At 37.3% G+C, this 12,564-nt stretch overlaps 1 long non-coding RNA gene across 2 annotated transcripts; it reads left to right on the top strand.

The window, feature by feature from the left end:
- Window positions 1–2,713: 2,713 nt before the first annotated feature.
- LOC108169578 (uncharacterized) lies at window positions 2,714–6,658 on the top strand. 2 transcript variants are annotated; one of them, XR_001785840.3, is made up of 6 exons: window positions 2,714–2,834; window positions 3,023–3,076; window positions 3,820–3,872; window positions 4,364–4,455; window positions 4,535–4,644; window positions 6,001–6,658. It is a non-coding gene; the product is annotated as an uncharacterized lncRNA (long non-coding RNA). The 2 variants fall into 2 exon arrangements; XR_003769673.2 differs by lacking the exon at window positions 6,001–6,658 and having other exon boundaries at window positions 2,716–2,834; window positions 4,535–4,815.
- The last annotated feature ends 5,906 nt before the right edge of the window (window positions 6,659–12,564 follow it).

Raw genomic sequence — 12,564 nt, 5'->3', positions numbered from 1 at the left:
TTTGTCCTCCTTTCTCTCCACGCCCCATATCTCTCGCCGTGAAGCCACAAACCCAGTAGTAATGGTCGAAAACCTCAAACATGGAGGATGTGAAATGGAGGTACAATGACAATCGACAACCGCTTTCATTGTTGATGAATTTGGCCATCGGAAAGCATCCTCACTTCAATTACGGTATGTTGGATTTCTTGAATTTCCCTTTATTTGGGTTTCCTCTCTCAATTTTGCGTTTGTTTGGGGTTTATAAATTAGGGTTTCCTCACTCTTTTTTTTTTCCAGAAATTGCACTGCATTTCTCAAATTTTGAAAAATGGGCCAAATTTTGATTTTTGCTTTCGTCTCTCTAGTAATTACTCTGAACCCCAAAAGATTTGAAATTTCTGGTAATTTTCTCATTGTTTTTGACAATTTGTTGTTAGAATTTGTATAAATTGCTGCCATTATGTTGTGAATTAGTAGAAAATTGGGGTTTCAAGCAAATGACGAGATGGGTATGACACGCCCCGATCCCGATGTTCCCCGAACACTAGGGTAGGTATGTGATGATCGACACCCGAGGGTGACGAAAGCCATTTATTGAAAATATGAGAACCAAAATATGAATAAGATAAAAGAAATTTAAATATAATTAAAATACAAATGAAGAACGTGTTCAGAGCATACAACTAACTAGAACACTAAAGGAAATAATATAAGATTGAATGAACAAAAGAGTGGATCCTACATTGAGAGGACTCAAAGATGTCGATGCGAAAGTGCATTGATGCCGGGATTGTATGCCTCAATTCTAAGTCCAGAGGGGGCGGGGCGCTAAACAAACATGAGTGGACCAAGTTGATATACATAATAATAAAACAGTTATTCAACATACCAACCCCCAAAGTTTTATGAAAACATAGGTATCATAATATATAGTAGGTTTTTCGAAAACCCTAGCATGCCATAAAACCTTCATAAAACATATCCTATATATAATGCTAACTAGTGGTATCAGTATCAGTATCTATTCAATTAGGACCCTTCACTTGCCAAACAAGCCATTTAGAACACTTCCTTCATTTGCCAAACAAGCCTAACCTATGCCTTGCCGAAGCCAATAAAAATATCATTGCCAAACAGGCCCACCCTACGCCCGGCCGAAGCCAACATAAATATCATTGCCAAACAGGCAAAACAGTGACCACTAGATACACACAGAAACATTGAATATAGTCTTTCCAAACATAGGTACATATATCTCAAAAATATCTTCATAGTATAAAGTCATCTATCATTTATACTATAAAGAAGTGTGTAAAAACATGTTCTAAATAGTATATCGTCATCCATTAAATATCCTATAAAGAACATGGGTTCGATAGAAAATATGGTAATCCAAAATATTCTAAGTAAGCATTATATCTCATAAAATGTTTCATAAAACGTAATCAATAAATCATGTTTTTCATGTATGCATTTCTATGATTAAAACCTACATTTTAGAAGGCGTCCACTCACAGATACGCCGTCATAGAAGAGCTGTATGAATTAGAAATGACAGATTCACCGCTAATAATTGTACCTAAGCACATAAAGGGTACAATTAATAAAACTATACTCAAACGATTTAATTTGGAAAAACAAACGTCAGAAACAGGTCCAGAACGTTGAAATTAGCCTAGGAGGGGTTCCAAACGACACTCGAAAAGTCAATAGGTTCCAGTCGGTCAAAGTCAATGAGTCCGGATCGATCAAAGTCATCAAGTTCGAGTTGGATCAAATCGGGGTGGACCTGGTCAATGGGCTAGAGGCCCTAGGTTCTTGGGCTTGGGTTCTAAGGCCTAAAGGGTTTAGGGGTTTAAGGTCAATGGGCTGCACAAATGGTACTTGGGCTTAAAGGCCCGGCCTAGTTGTTTTTGGGTTTTTAACTAAATAAAATAAAATAACAAAAAGAAAAGGGCTTGGGCTGAGGGTTTAACGGGCCTACGACTCAACTCCTAAAATGGCCCAAAGGCCTAATTAACAGGGTTTAATAGGTTAGGACTTCATGGGCCTTGGGCTTGGAAGCCCAGTCCAAAGTTCTAGGCCCGAAGGCCTGGGTTTGACGGAAGGAAGAAGTTCGAAGCTCGGGAAGCTCCGATTGACCACGATCTTCAACCCTAAGACTCGAATCCACCACCAAAACGAAGAGTAAGAAGAGAGGAAGAGATTGATACATTCAATTCGTCGTGAAAGGGCCGGAGGTCGTCAGACTTTGGCTCACACACCCATTGCTCGTCAGGAGCTGAGTTTAGCACCTCGTGGTATCTTTGTGCAACTTATCGCCTCAAATACAAAATTTAAGTCAAGTGTTTCCGAAACTTACCAATCGTCGGAAAGACAAAGGACTCGACGGAGTTCCTATGTGCTCCATAAAGATGAAGAGATGGAGGGAGAGAGAGAGCTAACATGGTGACGATGATGGTGATGCTGTCGTGTGTATGCATGTGTGTCGGGTAGAGCTCGTGGAAGGGGAGGGTGCAACGAGGGAAAGGGAGAGAACTGTGAGATAGAGAGAGAGAGAGCTTTGAGAAAGGTGTAAGGTGCACGGGAAAGGGAAGAAAGAGATGGAGCGAGACTTGGGCCCCGAGGGAAAAAACAAAAACACGTGGGCCCCACAGACACACATTAAAACCCAAAACAATTTTTAAAATCGGGGGTGGGGTTTTACAAGGTATGTGGGTAAGACAATAAAAACCCATGCTTTCATCTATTTGTTTGCTTAAATATAGTTTTTGTCCTTTTTCAACCTTCTTTGTCAATTGTGTAGGAATTGTTTCATTTTTCTTGGGCTTCTTCAGGTTCAGCAACATCAGGTACTTTTCAATCAACCACAAAAAACTGGTATGGTCTTTTCAAAATTTTCAATTTGGTACATTTAGCGTTGTATTCATATAATTGTATTCTTAATTTTTCAAAATCCTAAATATTTTTCAAAATCCTAAATATTTCATGTATATTAGATTCTCCAATATTTCTTCTGAGTAGCGTTTGATTTTTTCAGGTCTGTTTCCTGTTGGCATGCTTCCTTTGTTTCAGATGGGAGTCAACTCAATTGGTAAGCCATTTGTTTCGATCTATTGTCTCTATGATTTTTCCTCAAGAAATTACATTATTCTCTCAATTGGTAAGACTAAAATTGGTACTCCTTGCATGCCAAAGTACCAACCCGGCACTTTTAAGTTTTCAATATTATTTGCTCAGGGAGTATATTGTTGGGAAATCGTATTTATGGGGAAGGTGATTTTGTAGTTGTTAGAGCGCATATGTGTGGGATGAAGGAAGATATTAGGAACATACTTACTAATTCTATAAGGATGGTTTAAGGGGTTAAATTGAGATTTTCTAGATGAGACCACATGAATTATGAACAAGCTCTTCTTCATTTGGAGAGCATTCAACTTCAAGGAAAATATTTACTGATTCTGCTGTGAATAGTAAGGTGAGATTTGCTATGTGTTTGAGTGTCTATTTTGATGATAAAATTTCTTTTATGAGGTTAATTGAGCTTTATTCCTCATTTCTTTCCGTTATTTTTAGGGGAACTTTAACGAAAAGCTTCTGGTACTGTTCATTTTAACGAAAAACCACATTTTTACACTAAAATGTCAATCCTGGTACTATTCACTTTACCCTTTATTTTGTCCTTGTCATTAAAACTCAAAGTTTTCAAACCCTTTTCATTAGTTTTCCTTACTTTTAGTTGGTTTTATTTCATGATGTTTTTTTTTCTCCTTACTGTTAGATGTTGCTTGACCTCTTTATTGGGACTAATTTTTCATGATTTTTTTTTCATCTCAGTGAAACATATATCAAACCAACAAGGCTGTGGTAGTTGAAATAATCGTTTTAAGGTATGTGTCTAACAGTCTGAGTGTGATAGTATGCATTTCGTTTACTCTTTGTCACCAATGCTTACATGCTTTTTGCTAAATACTTCATCAACAAACAAAGTACAACACAAGAGAAATTTTACTGACCCAAAATCTCCCGAGATTCAAGCTTCACCAGGATCGTGCTCCTCCACACCAAACGAATCCATCGTGCTTCCAATGCAGAGGGCATTGTTCTTGAGATGTGCAAGTGAAATTTAGTTAAATGTCTTTTCCATTAAAAACCCTAACGCATCCATTTTAGCTAAAGGCTTTCAATTTTCATTCTTGTTACGTTAGTATGGTTCATTTACCTTAACAAAAAACAAAAAAAAAAAACGCTTTCCTACTCGGACAATAATATAGAAGTATGTATCATGCATCATCTTATTTGAATCGTTGATTTGTTTGACTGATGAATGAGGGGATTTTATTGTAAGCTCACCGTTTATGTGATGTGTTTTTCTGTTTAGGACATTGCTGCTGAATCTGTGAAGCAGAAGCGTCGCTCGACCAAGAAGCCCTATTCGAGGTCCATCTCCACCGCAACCTAGCTTTTGCCTGTGTAAGTTCTGTATAATAAGTGTCCTTTTACTTGATAGATGTGTTCGGTATAAAATCATATTTTTCCCATATGTTAATAGGGTTTTGGAGTTCACTAAAATCCTATTCGAATTTGGTTCGTGTTCGTCGGGAATATCTCTATGCATCTGGAGACTTGGCTCGATTTCCAACGACGACGAAGGTTCAGATGGTATACTCTACTTCAATTTGTCCATTTCTTTGTGTAATTCAATTCAATGTGCTTTGTTTTTATGAAACTAAATACATAGTAGTGATACTATATTTCAATTCTCTAGACACATGCGCTTCTCTTTGTGATATATAAATAATAAAGTTGTAGATTTGCACATTCGATAAAACATCCTCTTGCTTTGCCAACAAGCCGAATGATATTGAACTGCCAAACCTTTGAGCAGTATTTTTACCAATTCTTTTTTGTTTTTTTCAGTCTTCTAATTTAAACTAAAAATTTAACATTCTAGAGTGTAGTTAATCATAAAACATAGTTAATTGAGGTCTTCAATTAAGTGAAATATTGACAAGTTTCTGTACTTCCATTGTCGAAAATGCGGTGTTGACAACTTGAATTTGTATGGCATGGAGAGCCTATAGTGTCAAGATTTAGTCACAGGTTTAGTAGATCATTCGTCATGTAACTTTGATAAACTTTGTCATCAGTAACTTTTTTCTGAATAGAGAGAATCATTTTGATCTTAAAGATGACATTTGGATATCCCCAGTAGCATTTTCCTTTGGTAGCTCAAATTATCTCATATCAGTAAGTGGAGTTGCATGTTTGATGAGGCATATTTATAGGGATGTGATATACACACATCATTTTTTACTTCTCTCACACATTTTTATTTTCGGTCGTCGAATCGGATGAATTGAAGAATATTAACGGACATAAATTAATAAGGGATGTGTGAGAAGTAAAAAATGATGTGTGGATAGCACGTCTCTATTTATATAGTTATTAAGGGCTTAAGTTTATTTATGCCTTTTTAGTAAAGATGATACCGAGCTTTCATGATTCTTGATTTTTTTTTTTTTTTTTTTACATCCTTTCAGATTACATTGGTTCAGCCTTCCAAAGTAATTTTTTAGACAGAGGAGGCGGAACGGAGGCTAAAGTACCTCTAATTTGTTCAAATGACTACATCTCATGTTGCAATTTGCTTCACAAACCTCTAAAGCTTTGCTTCCACACAATATATTTGAGAACATTTTTACATCCTAATTTTTGTTTTTGTCTGATTTCTGCAAGTTTGAGAGTTGGGTATAAAAAAAAATGCAGACCATTGCATAAGTAAAATACATTTTGCTTCCAGTTTTTTGCTTTGATCGTCTTGGTGCTTTTTTACGATCATCTGTTTTTGGGTTTCAATCTAACGATGCAAGATTGTATGTTGTGTTTTTTGTCTATTTGAAGTGTTATCTGATGCTAATTTTTTTTTTTATTGTTTGGTAATTTAGAATTTGGGTTTACGGGTTGAATTCCGTTTTAGAACTATAATTAAGGTAGTTTAGTGCTCTGATCATGCAGGAGTAGATGAGTATTGAGTTTCTGTGAAAGGTCAAGTTATAAATGGAGACTTGAGGTCAATACTCAAAAGCGTACTAAGCTTGATGATGAGTTGCCGACCGATAGCAGCCCTCTAATCCATTGGAGTTTAGAGCGAGTTCATCGAACGCTTCAGTTCAAACCCATAGAAATCTATGAAATCCGCACCAGAACCCAATGATCATGATATGGACACTAGGACGGAGGTGGATTGTCTACCCTTCCATTTCCATACTCTTTCCATCTCCTCCTGTTTTGTGTGATAAGTCACGTCAACATTTTATATTCGTATTACTTTTTGTTTTATTATTTTTATAAAAAAAAATCAATATAAAATGTTGACGTGGCTTAACCGTGACCACACAAACAGAAGGGGATGTGAATAATATGAAAATGAGAGAGCAGACAATCCACCTCCCACTATGACACCTATATGTAAGTTATTGAAAATATGTTAGTCATTGTATGTAAATGTGGTTGTAAATATGTCAGCGTTTGCCTGCCATATTTTGGACACAGCCCTTGGCCTGCCTTTCTGCAAGCAGCTGGACTTGCCCTCATGGATTCACACATTTTACTGTTTGTTTGGATGCATTGGAAAATTTAGGGTGGAGAATTATTGATGGTGACTTTTGACGAAACATAAGCAAGCAAGCGTGTTACTCATTTTACGCAAACCCAAATTCTTTCCAAAATTGGACTAATACGGCCCAATTAGTCCTGATTGTGAAGTCCAAAATGGTAATTATACTTGATCCCTAGTATTACCCTTCTCAAAAACATCTTTAACAAATTTGATTATTATCATAACTTATTAGTCAAACACAAAGTTGTTTTACATATAATCAAATACGAATAGATACATTAACAACAACAGTAAGAGTACTGAAAAACCAAAATAGTTCAAAATCATCCCACTAATACAAGTTAAGTTCTCGAAAGACAAACGTAACCACATGCGCCGCATGTTCAGCTCTGTTGCAACTGCAAGGAGCAAAACCAAACGCCACGATTTGTAAATAGGAAGCAAGGACCCGAATGTCATGGATGATCTCTTCTACTGACATCACCTTATCAGTCACTAACATGATCTCTAAAGCTAATTATTATTCTAATTCTCTAAAAACTTTCGGGGAAAAAAAAGGGAACTCAATTCTTTTCTCAAATAATTGGAAGTCATGGATTGGTGGCCTCTCCTCAGTGTTGCGCTTAGGTCATCCAAAATTTTATTTTCTATTGTTTCTGGTACAATGGGACAGCTTTGTATTTCAAATTATTATTCTAATTCTCTAAAAACTTTCGGGGAAAAAAAAGGGAACTCAATTCTTTTCTCAAATAATTGGAAGTCATGGATTGGTGGCCTCTCCTCAGTGTTGCGCTTAGGTCATCCAAAATTTTATTTTCTATTGTTTCTGGCACAATGGGACAGCTTTGTATTTCAAATTTCAAATAATGTGGCAATAGGACCCCTACCAATGGAAAGACAAAGCCTACCAATGGAGTTTAGGCTTAGGATTGTATATTATACCTCTTCATGAGAAGAATAAACATATCATTCAAAACATTCTCTTCTTGGCATAAGAGCCAGGACGAAAAAAAAAAACCTCGTCGTGCTATGTAATCAGTGCATCGTCCAAACATAACGCCATGCATGACAGTAACACAACATTTGATCAACGAACGGGTGTTTCGTACTGTTGATGTCCCTCGGAAGAAAACCACAGCAAGCGACGAATTGTCGTTGCTGTCCTCGAATCACAGTGAGCGATTATTCCATCGTTGCTATCCCGGAACCGGTGTAGACATTCTTGCATCCCAGAATTCTGTGCAGCATTCTTTGTGCATGTGGTTCCTTGATCAGCACCACAGCCTCTCAGCCACATCCGTGGTCAGCGAGCAATCTTTGTGTTGTTGTTGCAGTGTCCTGATTCTCAAGCAGCGAGCAACTTTCTGTGTTGTTGCTGCTCAGACTTGCTGCCCATAATTGTCAACATATTTGTTTTTTATTTTATTTACCCATGAAGTGTTACCCTGACATAACCGAGCCCACCACTATAGAAGTTGGAGCATATGCGTCTCTTGCCAAATCTAAAGGTGAATTCGATCGTATAAATGCCAAGGCATCGGCCATGAGTACCGTGGCCAGTGATGATGGTAATGGTAAGACTTTAAAGGTTTATGCATCTGCTACGAATAATACATGGATAATTGATTCAGGTGCTACTGAACATATGACTTATGATTATAGACAAGTACAAACCCTAAAACCATCACCCAAAAATGTCGTGAATGTTACCAATGGTAATGTTGCCCCCATTATTGGAGAAGGCAATGTCTCACTTTTTGATACCTTGAATCTTGATTCTGTACTCGTTGTTCCTTCTCTTGACTATAATTTATTATCTGTTGCTTAAATAACTGTCGCCATACATTGTCTTATGATTTTTTGGCCTTCTTTTTGTGTTTTTAAGGATATTCGGACGTGCAAGACGATTGGTTATGGTATTAGGAAAGGAAAGCTCTACCACTTGTAGCTGACATCGAACAGTTCCCGGATGTTGACTCAAGCTTTTGCAGTGGAAGGAAATCAGGGGGATAGGAATAAAGCTTCGGAGATTTGGTTGTGGCATCGTCGACTTGGACATGCTTCGTTTGGCTATCTGCACAGGTTGTTTCCTAGCCTCTTCGTTAAGCATGATATTTCTACTTTTAAATGTGGTGTTTGTGAGATGGCTAAAAGACATCGTACTTCGTTTCCGCCTAGTTTGAATAAAAGTTCAATCCCGTTTATGATCATTCATTCTGATGTTTGGGGACCATCTAAAACTGCTACACTTGGTAGTGCTCATTGGTTTGTTACTTTTATTGATGACTACACACGTATGACTTGGGTTTGTTTGATGATGTCCAAAAGTGAAGTTACTTCTTTGTTTCAGCGGTTTTACAAAATGGTACTAGTGCAATATAAGTCACAAATACAGGTTCTCAGAAGTGACAATGGCAGCGAATATGTAAACTCTGAACTTCGTGCCTTTCTTGATCATCATGGTATTGTTCATCAGACCACATGTCCATATACTCCACAACAAAATGGTGTTGCATAACGCAAGAATCGTCAGCTTTTAGAGGTTGTTCGTGCTTCTTTACTCGAGGCGTGTCTCTCATTATCCTTTTGGGGATAAGCTCTCACCTCAGCTGCTATTTCATGAATCGTGTTCCATCCCGATCAGTCGACTTTTAAACACCGCTCCAGACTCTCTCTTCATATGTTGATGCTCCCACAGTTCCTAATCTTCCACCTCACGTGTTTGACTATGTGGCATTCATTCATCTTCATAAACAGCAGAGAAGTAAGCTTGAACCTCGGGCCTTACGGTGTGTGTTTGTGGGGTATGCCTCAAATAAAAAAGGGTATCGTTGTTATCACCATCTAACGAAAAAAATTGTTTGTCACAGTGGATGTTGTGTTTCATGAGAATGATATATACTTTGTCAATCTAGAGTCTTCACTTCAGGGGGAGAATCAGACAAAAGTTTAAACTCTTGATTATACTATTCCAGATATAGAGAGTGTGGATGATTTGGATTGAAGTGGTGATGTCTTGGAGCTAAGTGGTGATCATTCACACAAAAACAATGATGTGAATGAATTGGAGCTAAGTGGTAATGTCTTGGAGACAAGTGGTGATCATTCACATGAAAACAATGTTGAAAACTTTGAAAGGGTCGACTCAACATCGCCAGATAACTTACTGCCTGATAGCTCACTGCCAGTTTCCTCACCACCGGACAATCTTATGTCGCCAGCTATCTCACAGCCGATCTTAAGTCCTAATAACCATAATCAATCACCTTCGATCCCGAATTGACCACCACCACGTTGTCTCCCTGATCGCGTCAACTGAGGTATTCCTAAACTTACTTATGAAACCGACCTTAAATGCAAAACTAGGTATTTGATGAGTAAGCCCAACCTTGAGTCTAATGTGTTATACCCGTTAAGTAATTATATGTCCACCAGTCACCTGTTAGAATCAAATGATGTGCATCAATTATCTACTGTATCTATTCCTAACAGTGTATAGGAAGCTTTAGTTGATCCACGTTGGAAAGCAGCAATGAATAAAAAGTTGAAGTCTTTGAAGAAGAATGCTACGTGGGAGATCACAGACTTGCCAGCTGGTAAGAAACCTGTGGGATACAAATGGGTTTATACGGTGAAGTACAAAGCTGATGGGACGGTGGATCGCTTCAAGGCAAAACTAGTAGCAAAATGATACACTCAAAAATATGGAATTGACTATACAGATACATTTGCTCATGTGGCTAAGATCAATACAGTCCGTGTTTTGTTATCCTTGGCTGCAAATCTTAATTGGCCATTACAACAATTCGATGTGAAGAATGTCTTCTTACATGGGGATTTGACAGAAGAGATTTACATGGAACTCCCACCAGGGAGTAATGTTCTAGATATGCATAGAAAAAGGTGTGCATGTTTCGGAAATCATTGTATGGGTTGAAGCAGTCTTCAATAGCGTGGTTCGGTAGATTTACTAAATTTATGAGAGCATTTGGATATAAGGAAAGCAACTGTGATCACACAATGTTCTTGAAACGTCGGAATGGAAAGCTTATATCACTCATTGTATATGTGGATGGCATGGTAGTTACCGGTAATGATCTGGATGAGCGTGCAGCCTTGCACAAATATTTAAGTACAAAATTCGAGATGAAGGATCTTGGGTCTCTGAAATATTTTCTTGGGATTGAGGTATCAAGGAGCAAGTCAGGAATCTTCTTGTCACAGAGAAAATATTCTTGATCTGTTAAAAGAAACTGGCATGTCAGCGTTCAAACCCGTGACTACTCCGTTGGCAGAAGGAATGAAGTTGAGCATTGATTTAAACCAAGTACCGGGAGATAAAGGGAGGTATCAACAGTTAGTGGGAAGATTAATGTATTTGGCACATACTAGACCAAACCTTGCTCATGCCTTGAGTGTTGTTAGTCAATACATGCATGTTCCAGGAGAACAACACATGAATAAAGTTATGAGGATATTGAGTTATTTGAAAGGAAGTCCAGGGACAGGGATTTTGTTTCAAAAGAATGGTCATTTTAGTATTAAAGGTTATATAGATGCTGACTGGGCTGGTTCGAATGATGATAGGCGCTCAACATCAGGTTATTTCACCTTTGTTGGTGGAAATCTGGTTACTTGGAAAAGCAAGAAGCAGGAAGTAGTAGCAAGGTCGAGTGCAGAAGCAGAATACAGAAGTATGGCCCTTGGTATTTGTGAGATTTTATGGCTTAAACTACTACTACAAGATTTGGGTGTTAAACATAATCAACCGATGAAGTTGTTTTGTGATAATAAGGCTGCTCGCGATATTGCTCATAATCTGGTGCAACATGATATAACTAAACATGTGGAGGTTGACAGGTTCTTTATTAAAGAAAAGCTAGAAGGTAAAATAATTGAAGTTCATCCAATCAGAACGGAAGATCAAATAACTGACATTCTCACCAAAACAGTTTCTAGTGAAAAGTTTTATAAGTTTCTAGACAAGTTGGGCATGTGTAACATATATGCACCAACTTGAGGGGAAGTGTTGACTTGTATAGTTTCCTATAATTTAGGATTTCCTAGTTTAGGATAGATCCCGTGTAATCTGGGAGAAATTTCTTTGTAAGCTCCTGTAATTATTCTTTCCTATTTAATAAGGCTTAGGATTGTATATTATACCTCTTCACAAGAAGAATAAACATGTCATTTAAAGCATTCTCTTATTTTTCCCTTTCCGTTTGGAGGGTACGAGGGTATTCAAGTTTGTTCCTTTTGCTGTATGGTTTGAGAAAATTGAATCTAGGGTTTGTTTGATCATCTGGGGATCGATCAGGTGCTCAATTTAGGGTTAGATATGGCTGTATTCTTGTATTATACTAAAGGGGTGATAACTCAGTAAGTACATAATTAAGTGTATGAAATGTAATAAAGTTGGGAAGTTTCAGAATATTTCGGATCAGATTCGAAATATTCAAATACATTCCAATTCCTATACCATTTTTTTAGAATTTTGGTTTTATATTTTAATCAGATGGAATATTTTAGAACTTTTCGATTCAAAATGATGGGAATTGGAAATTCCTATCCAACTTGCACCCCTAGTACCACATCATGTGCATTTTCATCTTTCGTCTACATCATTCTTAAATCCTTATTCATCCGTAATTTCTTCTTTGTAATTATTCCTTATTTCTAACCAAAAATTACAAACTAAACCAAAATCAACAAAGTCATTTAATACTACAGTCTAATGGTATTATTCCGCATTTGTAAGTAAACGATCTTAAGTTTGATTTTTGCTCAAAGGCAATTCTGAGCTATATTATTATGGCTATCTCATTGTAAGGTTTCACCCACTTTATTATCGCTCAAGGGCGATTTTGAGCCATATTATTATGGCTAACTCATTGTAAGACTTCGTCCACTTTCTCATCATTTTAGTGTAAATAATACCGTTAGTTAAAAAAAGAGGGAGT

Source organism: Malus domestica, chromosome 15 (genome assembly GCF_042453785.1).
Source record: "Malus domestica chromosome 15, GDT2T_hap1".
NCBI lineage: Eukaryota > Viridiplantae > Streptophyta > Magnoliopsida > Rosales > Rosaceae > Malus > Malus domestica.
This window is presented reverse-complemented; position numbering and strand designations above follow the sequence as displayed.